Source organism: Euphorbia lathyris, chromosome 9 (assembly GCF_963576675.1).
Source record: "Euphorbia lathyris chromosome 9, ddEupLath1.1, whole genome shotgun sequence".
In the NCBI taxonomy this organism is placed as follows: Eukaryota; Viridiplantae; Streptophyta; class Magnoliopsida; order Malpighiales; family Euphorbiaceae; genus Euphorbia; species Euphorbia lathyris.
In genome coordinates this window covers 19264694-19280849 of record NC_088918.1, presented here as the reverse complement: position 1 = coordinate 19280849, position 16156 = coordinate 19264694, and the positions used below count along the sequence as shown (strand labels likewise).

General features: G+C 32.5%; 1 non-coding gene across 1 annotated transcript; it reads left to right on the top strand.

The window, feature by feature from the left end:
- The first annotated feature begins 320 nt into the window (after positions 1-320).
- On the top strand, positions 321-427 carry LOC136207774 (small nucleolar RNA R71). The gene has a single exon (XR_010676901.1). It is a non-coding gene; the product is annotated as a small nucleolar RNA R71 (small nucleolar RNA).
- The last annotated feature ends 15729 nt before the right edge of the window (positions 428-16156 follow it).

Sequence of the window (16156 nt, the reverse complement as noted above, 5' to 3'; positions counted from 1 at the left end):
AATCCTCACTCTTATGTCCATTTAAACCACATAAATCACACAAATTATTTTGGTTCAAATTAGCCATTAATAGATCCAATTTTTTATTTAACTCATCAATGTCGGATCTTGATGACGAATCAACCAAATATGTTCCCGCTCTTGTTTCGAGGTTTTTCTCCGCTTGCCAATGAGAGCACCTTTCCGCCAATTCTTGGATTAAATCATAAGCCTCCGTTTGGGTCTTCTTAAGGATGTTTCCACCTGCGGCGGAATCAATTGTGGCACAGTTAGCAGAAGATAAACCATTATAGAAAATACTAACCTGTTGCCACTTCTCAAATCCATGATGTGGGCATTTCTTCAATAGTCGACGGAATCGCTCCCACGCATCATATAATGTCTCTCTCTCGGTTTGGCGAAAAGAACTTATCTCGTTTTTGTACATCGCCGTTTTAGATGGAGGGAAGTACTTAGCTAAGAATTTCTTAACTAACTCATCCCATGTCCCAATGGATCCGGCCTCGAGAGAATCCAACCAGTCAGCTGCATCATCCCTTAAAGAAAAAGAAAACAATTTTAGTTTAATAGCTTCTGGTGGTACCCCATTTTGCTTAAGCATAGAACAATGTTTAACAAATTTATTTAAATGGGAGTTTGGATCTTCTCTCGGATCTCTGCCAAATTGACCGGAGTTTTGTATAAGTTGGATCATTACCGGCTTGATCTCGAAGTTGTTTGCTCCAATGGTAGGTTCCACGATACTTGAATTCATGTCCAAACAGTTTGGAGTGAGTAGATCCATGATGGAACGTTCCTCTTGTGCCATGTTTGCTCTTCGATTAGCCAAGTTCCTGTGGAAAGTACGCTCAATTTCAGGATCGGGCAACAATAAAGGCCAACTTAAACTTCTTGTGTTCATAAAACAAAACAAAATAAAATGAAATAAAATAAAACGTCTAAATTAATAGAAGTTTGACTAGATTAATATTATAATTCCACTATCCCTGGCAACGGCGCCAAAAACTTGATGCGCGTTTTATGTATACGTGCATGTGAAGGCAAGTGTACCTTAGTCGTGTATCAAGTAATAAAGTGTAAGTAGAGTATCGTTCCCACGAGGATGGTGATTATAAGTATTAATCTTTTTGCTCCCTATCTATTATTTAAACAACCGAAATGTACAGTTTGTTGGACAACCAAGCTAAGACTTTAAGCAAGAAATGAAATGAAAATTACACAAATTACGTGAGAGATTACTTATAATAAAAGAAACTAAGGCTTTTAGCTTCACTTAACCTCTCTGCTTGGTAATAACACTTAACCCCTTTTTAGTTGTTTTATCTTTCTTAAGATGGTGATTTTTCTTATTAACTATTAGTTCTCGAGATTGGTTCTAAACTCTTGACTAATTACTTTCCCTTGGTCCGGCTCAAGTAATTAATCAAGAGAAGCATTAAGTCTTCTTAGTTCCAAACCTTCGATTTATTACTTTCCCTTGGTCCGGCTCAAGTAATAAATCTAAGATTTGTAATAAGATTTAATCTAAACCTTTTTAACCTACTTTACCTTGGTCCGGCTAAAGTGATTACTTAAGATTCAAGAAAAACCGCTCAAGTAATTAGTTCTAAACTTTCGATTAATTACTTTCCCTTGGTCCGGCTCAAGTAATTAATCCAAAGAAGCATTAAGTTTTCTTATTTCCAAACCTTCAATTTATTACTTTCCCTTGGTCCGGCTCAAGTAATAAATTAAAGATTTGTAATAAGATTCATGAAAAACCTTGGAAAACCAATAAGCCACACTAAATGGTCATTAGGTCCAACTTATGAATTTCGATTAATCAATTTAATCACGGTCAATATAAACGATTAATTATATCCAAGTAGAGAGTTGGCCCATCTCCTACAAGCATTAAGAATCATAAGTTAGTTCTCAAAAAAGGATAAAGATAACTTAAATAGGTTAAACGTAATTACCACATAATTAAGGTTAAGATCCACTTTTAGCCTTAGTTAAGAGGGGTTTAGCCCATCATTAGATTAAAACACACTTTAGAAAGATAGATAATAGAGTTCATATTAATAAAAGAGATTAAAGTTTAGAAGAAACCGTAATGACGATTACCGAACGAACTTCTTCGGTAACTTGAAACTTACTTTTATTAGATGAACTTTTGCACAAACAACACTCTAACAACAATAACAACAACACAAATAACTGATTCTTAAGGAGAAGAATCAACAAAATAACATTATAGAGGGAGGAATTAAGCCTAAGCTTGGTGTGTCTTCAAATGGCACCCAAGCAAGGCCTCCTTTTATAGTAAAATGGCACACAAAATTTCAAAGACCAAGTCATCCTTATGGCCTCCCACTCCTTATCATCTGAATTTAGCATTTAAGAGAGCATGGGGGAAGATTTTAATAATTTAGGAGTTGAAATGTCAAAGGAATCTTAGGCTTCAACATATTCATCAACTTTGGATAATTTTCTGGGCCTGATTCACTTCGAATTTGGAGATGATTATTATTAGACATTTGTTCATCTTTCTCTTAAATGCATTTTGAATCGCCTCAATCCGAGTCCGTATGAGGGAGATAAGTTGAAAATACGAAAATGTGTCAAATCTGTCCTAGTGTGAACAATTGGACTTTATTTTACAGCACCTATCCGCGACGAAGTGCACGCTGGGTGTCACTAAAACTCCTTTTTCTGGTCCTTTTTACTCCCGAGTTGCCGCCTTAAGCCCCAACTTGGTTATTTGTGCCGAAAACCTTGTGAAAGTGCCTAGAAAACACACAAATTGGCTTAGATACATAAAATGAAGAAAATATACAAAAATCATTATTAAAATTTATTAAAATGGTACAAAACAACTAGTAATTAAATACTAAAAATGCTATAAATTACGACGATAACAAGGATATCCATCACAGCCTTAATTTGTTCCTCATTACCCTCCACAAAAAGCATGACATCATCAGCAAAGAGTAAATGGGTAACAGGGGGGCAATGTCTGTTGATGGAAACAGGGTGGAGAGTCCCTTTGCTCACCGCCTCTTGGATCAGGTGAGACAATCTTTCCATGGCAATAACAAAAATGAAAGAGCTCATAGGATCCCCTTGACGAATACCCCTGGATGGAGAGAACTCATCCGACATATCCCCATTGATCATAACCTGGAAAACAGGAGAGGAGATACACTTTCCAATCAAATTCCTCCAGTTTTCCGGGATACCAGCTTTGGCTAAACTATCCAGAAGAAAGCTCCAGTTCAACCTATCATAGGCTTTCTCCAGATCCAGCTTGAGAGCCACGATCCCTTTCTTGCCTTTCTTAATCTTCATAGAATGGACAACCTCCTGGGCAATAACAACGTTATCCATCAATTGTCTTCCAGGAACAAAGCTCCCTTGATTTTGGCTGATAATATCCGGAAGGATCTTCCGGATTCTATTAGCCACAATCTTAGTAATAGCTTTATACAAGACATTACAAAGACTGATGGGTCTCATCTGGAGAAAGGAAGAAGGCTTGGCAACCTTAGGAATCAAGACAAGGAGGGTTCCGAATTGTTCATATATAATTACTATATTAATTGATTATCATTTAATCTCGTCCATTTAATCAAAATCTGTCCTTTTCTTCTTTCTGGTCAATGTCAATGACTTTTAATTTTGGGGCATATAGAAGAATTACCATATATTTATCAATCATAATATATATAAATAAAGTACAAGAACTACATATATTTTGAAATATCAATAGTCTAATTTACTTAAATGTTTGTATGAACCCATGCATTTTAAGTAAATTAGACTATTGATATTATTCAAACTATATACTAAATAAACTAATAAAAATATTTAGATACCAATGTGAATGTGAGAGCAATGTTATCAGAACCGGACCGGACACCAAACCGGATTTATAACTGGGTCAAGGATCACTTGGTCGGATCGGATGATTCGGATTGGTTTAACCGGATGACGTAATAAATAAATAAATAATATTTATATATATTACATATATAATTAATTTAAAATTATTTTTATAATATAGATATTTATAAACAAAAACTTATATATATTGTTTGTACTAATTTTTTTACTCAAATATAAATCCGGTTTGATACTCTGTCTGGTTCTAGGCGGTTTTCATCTTGTTAGTGACACACCAAATGAATTTGACTAGTCTCCGTTAGATCTAGGTTCATTAGAATCCTATCATCTTAAAGTTTAGACAAATAAGTTTAGATTTAACGGTGACTGACCAAGTGAAAACTATCGATCCGATTTTATAGCATATAAAAATATATACAATTTCCCTTGTTTTTTTTAATCATACATCTCCCTTGTTTTTACTCTCTTAATTTCTTTCTTATTGCTTTTAATGATTTTGTGATAATTAAATGTATATTTATCATTTGTGTTGATGTTTTTGTTTTTTTAAACGTATTTAAGCTGTTTCTCGCTGTTGTTTTTAATTAATTAGTTAAAAACTGTATCCCACATCGCTAGTATATATTTGAAGCAGGGACTGTGTGGTTATAAATATGTAAACCCACTTGCTTGAGAAGCATATTTGCACTGTGCTATGATAATTGGCGGTTGAACCAATATATGACGGGCTTGCTTTTGGTTTTAGTTATTTTTTTTTTAAATAATCAAAAAACTGGAGTTGCACCGGTTTCCGGCTGGACCGTCGGTTTCTGGTTCAGTCCGGTTCATTGAAGGTTCAATGAATCAGTCTCACTCAGATCGGAGATTTGGCTGGTTTTTGGTCGAACTGGTTGAACTGGTCGGTCCGGTTTGGGTTTTATAACAGTGTGTGAGAGTACTTCAATCTATTGGGATGTTTGTTTACCTACTTTTTATATTTTATTTGCCTTTTCATTTTAAAAGGAGTAAAGATAGAGTTATTGGTGTTTGGTTAGACATTTTCTATTTGTCTTTTACAGTTGAAAACTCTGCTTTTTAGAAAAACAACATTTTCCAAACCAGCAAGTAGCTAAAGGATTCTACATTTGATTTTTTAAACAAAGTAGTACCGCAAGGCAACATAATTTATTTATATTAATTAATTAATTAATTTGATAATATTTCTACCTTATTTATGTTGATGATGTGGCTCTCATGGAGTTAACTACATGAAAGAAGACAAGTAATTTTTCATATCCAGGATATCCTTTTTCTAGATCGGTGTGGGCGCGCGTCGTTAAGGATAGCTATCAGTTAGTTTTGTCTTGTTTTGTTTTTGTTATGTTGTTGGGCTTTTTAGCCTTCCTATTCTACCAAAAAAAGGTTTACTTTTTTTTAGTAAAAAAAAAGAAAGAATATAAATGAGTTTTGAATTATTCCGGTTTCTCGTAATAAACACAATTTTCAATAATTCTTTATAAGTGGACTCACCATCGAATACGAAGGATCTAGTGTTCTTTATAAAATTATTACGAAAGTGCTTGCGAATAGACTGAAACTCACATTAGCCTCGGTTATTTCTGAAGAACAGTCCGTTTTTGTGTCAGGCCGCTCCATAACTGAACAGATTATTGTCGTTTTTGAATTGATTCACTCCATGAAAAGGAAAGTCAGAGACAAACAGGGGATATGACTTTTAAAATCGACATAAGCAAAGCCTATAACTATATTAAATGGTCTGATCTCAGATCTATTATACTATGACTCGGTTTTCAATCTCGCTTTGTGGATTGGATAATGCTTTCTGTCACCTCGGTATGATATCATGTGTTGTTCAATGAAGGAGAGGTCAATCCCATTGTCCCTGAGAAGGGTCTCTGCCAAGGGAGTCCTCTCTCTACTTACCACTTTATTATGTATTTGAAGGGCCTATTGGCACTTATCCGGCAAGGGGAGAGACATGAGAGAATCCATGGCTGTAAAGTGAGCTTAAAGGCCCTTAGGGTCTCCTATCTGTTTTTTTACTAACGATATAGCTTCTTCTTCCGTACATTTATGGAGGAGAGTACTGCGGAGTTGTCAAGGCAATCGGTTAATCTGGGGAAGTCTGAGATATTTTTTAGCACAAATGTATCATATGGTTTGCAGGAGGAGATCAAATGGGTGCTTGATCAAATTTTGGATTCAATCCAGACAAGAATTGCATAAATACTTATCTTCTTGCATTAGATCATGAGCAATTTTCCTTGACTCTCTACAAGTACATGATGTAGTAGGTTTAATAATCACGTACGTATCCCACATTCTCATCATTTGATTGAAAAACTCAACTAAGGACATACCTCGTTGAGTTAATCCACAAATCTCCATTTTCAGATGAAATATCAATAGGCAATTGCTTTCGCCATATCATTCCTCGGTTTTTTGCCATAATGCTCTTGACATTGGTGCAAATAGAAACACCTCCTCCAAATCTCTCGCCAAAGTATTAATGATCCAGGAAAAAAACGAGATTGTGAATTTCCTTCCATTTCATATAATCATGTGAACTCATATCTTTTGGAGCATCATTGATTTTTGCTATGCGCTGAGTGCTAACATCATAGATCTATACAAAGGTATGTAATTCTTTCCAATCAAAATTGTACTAACAAGTGCCAGACTTGGATTATTATTAACTCGATCAGATGGATTCGAGTTCTGATTCGAATTCGTTATTGATTCTCCATCTGTTGATTCTAATTCACTTTCTAAATTTTTATTGCCATTCAGACTCTATTTTTCTAACTCACGATTCTCATATTCAACTTCTTCATCTTCTTCTCTTTCAGCTTTGTTGAAGGTTTATGCATATGACCTCTATTTCTTTGCCATTTCCAATCATGATGCTTCAAACATCAATGGATTAATATGTTACGCTCTGATACCATGTAAACTGAACAAAGAATAAAGGTTGATGGAGAAAGAGAGAACCGTTGTATTTCATATATTGCGTATAACAGATGCATTGGGTATTTATACACTTAACTAACACATATGTTAATCACGTGTATCTTAAACAGAAACCAAATTATAATAAAATCCCTAAGCTTATTCTTCTTCGTTATGTTACATCTTATTAATAATTTACTACTTATTAGTTGATTTTTTTATTATTTAGATACTTTTTAAGAGCTTTGGTCTTAAATTAAAATCTTATATTAGAATGGAACTAAAGGAAAAATGAAAATAAATGGAATGTTACCATTAGCTCATCGAGCTATACCTCAACTCGATGAGCTAATCTGAAATAAAAGGGATCAATGATTTTCGAGTAGAAAATCTTGAAAGGCTTACGGATACTTCGTCGAGCTCAACATATAATTAACTTGTTATTTCACTGTAGGAAAAATTATATTATACTTTCATAATACATATTCTACCAATCAATTATTGTTATTTGTACACTTCTATTATTAAATTATCTCCTGATGAGACGGTATGCATCAATTCCTCTTCTAATTAATTGAGTGTATTACTCTATAAATATAGTAGATAATTTATCCACATGTAGACACGCAGCTCGGCAAGCTGGTGCGCATAACAGATGCATTGGGTATTCATAGATTTTTATTTTTGTGTATCTTAAACAGAAACCAAATTACAATAAAGTCCCTAAACTTATTTTTCTTCATTCTTTTAGATCTTATTATATTAATTTATTTTATTTGTTTTAGTCATTTTTACTACTTATTTGTTGATTCTTTATTGTTTAGATACTTTTTAAGAGCTTTTTGATCTTAAAGTAAAATCTTATTAGAGTGGAATTGAAGGAAGACGAAAATCAATGGAATGTTAGCCATTAGCTCACCGAGCTAGCCTCAATTGGATGAGCTAATGTGAAATTCTTTTGGATACCTCGTTGAGCTCAAACTTATAATCAACTTGTTATTTTATTGTAGGAGAAATTATATTATACTTTCAAAGTACATATTCTACCAATCAATTGTTGTTATTTGCATATTTCTATTATTAAATCATCTCCTAATAAGTGGTATGCATCAATTACTCTTCTAATCAGTTTAGTGTATTACTCCATAAATATAATAAAAAAAATTATCCACGTGTAGACATGTAGCTCCGCGAGCTAATGCTCAAGCTACTATACATGTTGATTTTTCAAAGTTGTTTTTTCTATATTAGGATTTGATTCTTCATTCTTTAGGAAGTGTAGTGACATTTTAAGATAGGATTACAGGAGTGTTTTTCACCTAACTATATATTTTTCTTGTTTTATTATTATTATTATTATTATTATTATATATATATATATAGGCAGATCATTTCATTTCTAAACAAGTCACATAAATATTAATCAATAAGATTGGACTAATATGCATATCATTTCAATATCTTAAAAAACATATATATCTATAGGATTTATGTGGTCAAAATTGCAAATTTTAATTTTAGGTCCAACAACTTTCAAAATTCACAATATGAGAAAAAGTGATTGCATGGGCCATGAACTTTGAAGGTTATCTTTGAAAATTCAGAAGTAGCAAATGGACTGAAAAAAGTATATATATATATATATATATATATATACTTATCATGATAAAATGTCACTCAATTTAAACATTCATGCATTTGCTAGAAGGTAGTTATTTTCATTTTTCAGTTTTTCCTTATTTAAAATACCAATATAAATAAGGATAGGGGTAAAAATATCTCTAACGTATAGAATAATTTTACTTTTAACATTTAAAATTATACAATTTTACCTCTAACGTTTGATAGCTTAGAACAATTGTACCTCTAACATTGACAAGTTGGATCACATATATATTTTGTTTATTATTCTGCGTCAATTACATATCAGTTGGCTTAAAAAAAATTGATACATTTTTTTATGATTTAATAATTAAATCTGGCAAAATATTTGAATTGTTTTATCCAACTCGTACAGAATACAGTATATTTTTTTAATATTTTTATTTTTTTTCACGTCTAATCATACGTTTATGATATGAAACTAATTAGTGATAAAATGACGCACATGTGAAATGTAGATAGCAAGATTTATGGCTGAGAATGCAGTTTGATGAATTATTTCTCAAATTGACCCAACTCATCAGCTGTCTCGCAACGTTAAAAGTAAAATTGCACTATTTTAAATGTTAGGAGTAAAATTGCTCCTAGCTGTAAACTTGAGGGGACCTTATCCATATGAATACCTTTTTTTTCTTTTGGTTTTAACTAAATCTCCCTAAAATTTGTTCAATTGTAATATATTTCCTTATACGTCAAAAAAATAATTTTAACAAAATTACTTCATTTCAGTATGAATTCATTTTCATTTTGATAGATTTGAGTGGTTTTTTCCTTGAACATAATTTTCTTTTATATATAATTATCTTATTATTCAGTTTGAGGCTTATCATATACTTTTTAAAGGGATTTTCTTTCAATTAAAGTGTTCAATATACACTATTAAAACTCGAGATCTCTAAGCTAAGTGATTTGAGGGCTTTAACCACTCAAATCAATTTAATATTGTTCATCATTTAAATATATAATATAGGGTAAAGTAGAAAACAATATATAATATAGGTTAAGAGGGTTTAACCACTCAAACCAATGTTTTATGGGAAAATTACAAAACTGGGTCAAATTGGAGGTCCATTTACATATTTAACCCATTTACTCAACCTACTACATATATAAACTGATTTTGTGTGATTTTCTCATAATACCCTCAATATTTACGCGCGTCTCGCCCCCCTCCCGTCTGACTTCGCAGATTCCATATTATGCGAAGCCTGTGAAGCTAATGTTTGGGTTTATATACGAAGCATGCGAAGCCTGCGAAGTTAAAGTTTGGTTTACTTGATGAATTTTGTTAGCATATGCGAAGCTAAAGTTTGGTTTACTTGATGAATTTAGTTCGCATATGCGAAGCCTGGATATGTTTTGAAGCTATAATGTGCGAAGTGGTATATAACAAAAAATGGCAAACAACAACGGATTCTAACATTAAAATCATAACATTATCAAAATTTACAACAAGATTGCCGCAATAACAACATTAAAATCACAACAACATCAAAATTTACAACAAGATTGCCACAATAAACTCCTAACAAAGCACATTCACTCCTAAAGTGGTTGGTTAGGAGAGATTGTGCCAATAATCTGGTACCAATTTTGAATCGGATGAGTAATCTTGGTGTGCACCGTCCAGACCTTTTGGGATGAGAAATGGAAGTCCAGACCTTTTGGGATGGACGTGTCCCACGGTGCACACCAAGATTACTCATCCGATTCAAAATTGGTACCGGATTATTGGCACAATCTCTCCTAACCAACCATTTTAGGAGTGAATGTGTCAATCTTGAGGGAAGTGCATCCCTATACAGGAAGGAAAGTTATCTCCCCTGCAGCCTAGTACGCCGCCTTCCAAAAAGGGATGTTACGTATTCAACCACCTTCAGAAAAAATTAATCGTGTTAGGCAAAGAAAAAGATGATTTTGGCTTCGCGAAATGAAGATTAGCGAAGTATGCGAATGTAAATGTGCAGGGAAAGAGGTGATTTTACTTTTTCGCGAGGTATGCGAGGTCTGAAACGTGACGATCTATTCGCAGACTTCACGAACTAATCGATTCGCGAGCTAGATCCACACGTTTCAGACTCTTTCTCTTCACAGATCTTCACAAAATTATCGATTCACGAAGTAGATCATCACTTTCCAGACTCTTTCTCTTCGCAAATCTTTGCGAAACCGTCGATTCACGAAATGTATTCATGAAAAAACGCAGAAAAAACAACAGATACTTACATTTTTTATCCCTTTCACCCTTAAAAGCGACAATAACAATATGATAACATGGGAAAAACGAAGGAAATAACGTAGAATAACTATTTCTAACATGGTAACAAGAAGAAAGAAACCAAGTAACAAACAGGAAGATGAAGAACCATCGCTTCGTTTTCTAGGGTTAGGAAGTTACAGAATCAAGAGATGAAGAGAGGAAAAAGAGAAATTCATTGTGATTTGGCGAAATGGTGCAGATTTCGTGCAATTTAAAGGAATAAAGGAAAATCAAAAGTCTTGAAATCATTAATGCATGAGCCAACTTTTTGCGTAACCAAGTCGTTCGTGATGTGGTGGGAAGTGGGAAGGTTAAGGGTATTATGGAAAAGTCACACAAAATCAGTTTAGATATGTAGTAAGTTGAGTAAATGGGTTAAATATGTAAATGGACCTCCCATTTGACTTAGTTTTGTAATTTTCTCATGTTTTATTGGTCACTAGTTAAATATATAATATAGGATAAAGTAGAAAACAATATATAGGGTTAATTTGGTCTATTTTTTTACACGCATTTATGTTTAAAAGTATACCAACTAAGATTTGTAATTTCTTGGTAAAAAAAAAAAAAAGATTTGTAATTTGTGTATTTTGTAGATAAAGAATATGTGTCATTGGTTAAAAATTACTTGTGTTTTAGTTAAATTGAAAATTTATAATTTGTAAAAACGGTCCTTATACTTATTCTAAATCGCTTCTTTTTAAAATAAATAGTTAGGACAACAATTTAAAAAATATATTTAGATTTGTGAACTGCATAAACCATAAAACCTGAGTTTCGCAAATCGTACAAATCACATTTTTTTTATTTAACCTTATAATATGATCTTCTCAATTTAAGCCAAAAAAGTTGGAAACACCGAAAGAAGCGTCATGAGCTTTTTTAACAAGCATCTCTTCCACTTTATTCTCCTCCCCAGAAATATGATGAAACTGAACTTGGTGAAAACTTAAAGCATATCTCCAAATACACGAAACTAGTGTGAGGGAGGTAGTTCTAGTATTGATTTGTAGTACACAATTTATAACATACATGTTATCTGATTCAATAATCAAATTCGAAATGATTAAACTAGAAACCAAAAAATACTAGTATATATACCCTAAATTTCACCACCGAATAATAAACCCAAACAAATATCATGAACAAAACCCGCCAGCCAACAACCTAATGAATCTCTTAACATCCCACCTACAGAAATTCTTATAGACTCCATCCAGCTTTATAAATCGGCAAGACGCTTACTATCATCAAACTATCTATATATTTATTATTTATTAATGTAATTAAAAAACATACAAAAATTGTTTCGATTTATCAATAAATTTATCTATAAAGACAGCTGATGTGATAATTAAATAATAATAATTAATTTTTTATATAATATGTAACTAAAATTGATTTTATTTAAAAGTATTAAATTAAATTTATACGTTAATGTTAAATCGGTACCTTACTTGAAATGCTAAACTTAAATTTGTGTCTTATAACTATATTATAAAAGTTTGGTGTGTGTGGAGGATTCGTGATCTTGGCCTTGGGGAACATTTGTTAGTGCTCTCTTTATTTCTTGCCAAATGCATTGTGATTCTTCCAAAAGTTAAATTTTTTGCATATTTTATTTAATAAAATCACAAATGTGAACACTTTTCAAAATAAGAATTATCTCTCAAAAGACCAAAAAAACATTAAATAAATGAAATTCCACGAGGCTTCTGAGGTAACCAGATTCCACGTGATAAATGAAGAATCACAATAATTTATTCGAAATTCATGTATGGTAGGATTTTTTCCGATTAATTAAAATATAAATATCAGATATCCGAGTAATTTAAAGAGAGAGCGATTTGTTCCACTCCAAAATAGTTATATTGAAAGGTTTAGAATTTATATGATAAAGGCTTAAAATTTATCTTTAGGAATTAAGGGATAGGTTCTTCTATATTTCTAGAAAGCATCATTTATACGTCGAACACGCTTTTCACGATTTAAATAATTTATAGAGACCGTCCAATCTAAGCTAAAGAATTTCTAGTGAAAATGCTTATAGTACTATTCGGTTACGTAGATCAATATTCACCGTTCATCCCATAATCAATATGACGAAGGGAAGAGGGTCTTTGGATCATGTGAGGCGGTTACACAAAGGACGTCTACCATATGGCAGGGCCACGTGGATTAATATCAATTGTTCGGTCCTGAATCAGTACGACAAGGAAAGAAATCCTCTGGATCACGTGAGACAGTTACATAAATGATGCTTGACATATGGTAGGATGTGCCACCCAACGTCATAACGGTTTGAGAACTTCATGACCAATTGGATGATAACACGCGTGTGATGACTCATAATGAATATAATTAACGAGTTGTTCGCGAGTGAAGTTTCTAAACTGAATTAATGAGATGCTCGCGAGCAAAGCTCGTTAACAAGCTCGTGAGCATCTCATGAACATAAGGTTAAGCTCGAGCTCGTCAATTTTCTAATGAGCTAAGCCTGAACAGACCAAAGTTGGCTCGATTAAAGGCCTCAATTCGTTTGGGCTAGATCCCGAACTCAAGTCCCTGGTGTACGCCGAAAATTTTAATTGGGAGAGAATCCACCTAAAAGGTATCTGACGATTCTCGAACCGAGAAATTGGACAAACTAAAAAAATCTCATATCACATTAATTAATTAATTGACTTAATGGTTAAGTTTTTAAGAAGCTACTATATAGAAAGACCAAAACCTTTCAATCAATCAACTAGAAGTCATTTCTTTTGAAAAAATGCATCTATGGTTGATTGTTTTTTCTTTCCACTTAAACCAAAATGAACACTATCATTAACTTTTTGTAGTGCAAATACAACTTCTGGTATATTTTGTTCATATTGTAACAAGTGGTACTTTAATTGATGTCTTTTGATTTTTCTTACCGCATACAATGTATGTATTTTATAGGCGCAACGGTAAACGTTGTTGTCGTGTGACCAAGAGGTCACGGGTTCGAGTCTTAGGAGCGGCCTCTTGCCAAATAAATTGGAAGGGGAAGACTTGCCCCCAGTACACCCTTGTGGTGGGACCCCTCCCCGGACCCTCGCTCAGCGGGGACTCGTAGTGCGACCGGGCCGCCCTTTTATACAATGTATGTATTTTACAATGAAAAATTATCTATAAAATAATAAATATATGCATTTATCCAGATTTTACTGGAGTATATAACAAATATAGAATAATTCCAAAATTAATCCCATATTTAACAAGAAAATCCATCAATATATGTGGAATATATGTATATGTGCACAGATTGAAAGTCCAAAATGAAATAGAAACTTGGAATAATTGGTATTAAAATTTTGCTTCAAGCAAATCTCTTTCTGATGCATTCGAATTTCTCAATTTATTCAATTTCACCAGTGATCTCATTTACAAGACAATTCCATACTTGGTATAACTTGTATTGCTCATAAAATTTCTTTATATTATATGAATTTAATTAGTACACTGCAAATTTTAATTTTAATTTACGTATTTATTATGTTAATTAATTGTATTATGGAAATAACTAACCGATTCGCATTGTTTGTTATGACTTGTAAACTTAAATTAGATTACATATTTTGTTTATGTTTCGAATCCAGTTTAGTATTTAAGGGATTATATGAACATTCTTCATTTTAATGAGAAATAATATATGCTTCTTTTTTCTAAGAAGCTTTCATGGTATCAAAGAACATAGTGATCATTCGGAAATTTTATTCTCAATCACTTCAAATTTAAAGTTCAATCATGCCATCGAGAAGCTATCTGAAAGCTTTGCAAACGCATATAGAAGAATCTAGCTCAACAAATAAGATAAGTAACAACAATCGAAATCAAGAAGATCTAGAATCGTCATGTCAAAGAAATCGACAACAAAATCAAGAATCACATGACAATCCAGGTTCAATTCGTGTTACTTCTACTCAGTGGTGGATCCAGGATTTTATACATAGGGGGGCTAATTTTAGTCTTGTGGCTAGTGTCGGAGTTAAATTTATGGAGATGGATGAAATTTCTAAACTGCAACCTGTTATAGCTGAGTAAATTTTTTCAACACTCTAAATTTTTTCGTTTCGATTCGTTGAATAGTAAAAAATTAAAAGTGGTCGGACTAAAAGAAGTAGATATATTTAATATTTTATAAATCCAACACTAATTTAAAAGTTATACAATTTTTATCTTTTTATTTTTAATTATAAATTTCTTATAATATTCATATAATTTTCATAAAGTATAATTTAATTTAAAAATTAAGCTTTTTTTAGTCTCAAAAATGTAAAAATTGATTTGAAAAAAAATATATTACAAAAAGTTAAGAAGATACAGAAAGTGATTAATAAAAATAACAAGGTTAGTTAGAAAAAAAAAATCAAATAGGTAAATAAATAAAAGCTTTTAAAAAAATGATATTTAAAGAATTTGAACTTAAGATCTTTGATAATAAAACATGTCTCTTAAGCTACTTAACCATTTTAAAATATTGAAATTATACTACAAACACACAAGATAAACTAAAATTAAGGGGACTATCGAGTGAGTACTGAATCAATAGTACTCAAGGGTGAATGCGATGGCCAGGAGGCCGGAGCCCCCTCCCCTCCCCTCCGAGTCCTAGGCTGGATCCACCCCTTAATGACAAAAATTTCATTTATTGGAAGCGATCCATGTTACTAGCACTTAAAGCAAAATGTAAAATAAGTTTATCGTGGAAGATGATGCCACAGAAGATGTTAACTCAGTAGAATATTAGCATTGGGTATAAGGAGATAGTTTGGTGTTTTCTTAGATTATAAACTCTCTTATTAAGGAATTAGCTTATGTGTTTCCGTATGCTTCTAATTTGAGAGATTTTTTGAGAGGAATTGAGCAAAGATGGTGACAGTAATGGTCCCATAGTATTTCATTTGCGTCCGAGAGATTAATTGTCTTAGTCAAGGCAGTTTGTTTGTGGTGGATTATTTTGACAAAATAAAACGCTTACGGAATGAATTGTTGACATTAACCAACAACTTCTTGTATCTGTGGTGAATCTATAATCTTAACAAAAGAAAATAGTAAGGAGGAACAATTAATGCAATTTTTTTCTAGATTGAATTCTTAATTTGATCATATTAGAGATCAAATCTTCATATAGATCCACTTCCAACTGTCAATAAAGCATATTCAATGTTTCTACGAGTTAAAAATATAGAGAGATATATGTGTTAATGTTCAGGGAGATTTTGTGAATGATGTTTCTAACATTGGTAGATAGAATGATGGAAATAAAATAGCTTACGTTGTTGTTTTTTGGTTCTGGTTCTAAATAGAATGGGGTTTTGAATGGAACAAGGAGAAACATGTTTGACAAGTTTGTTATAAGGAATAAAGAGGATA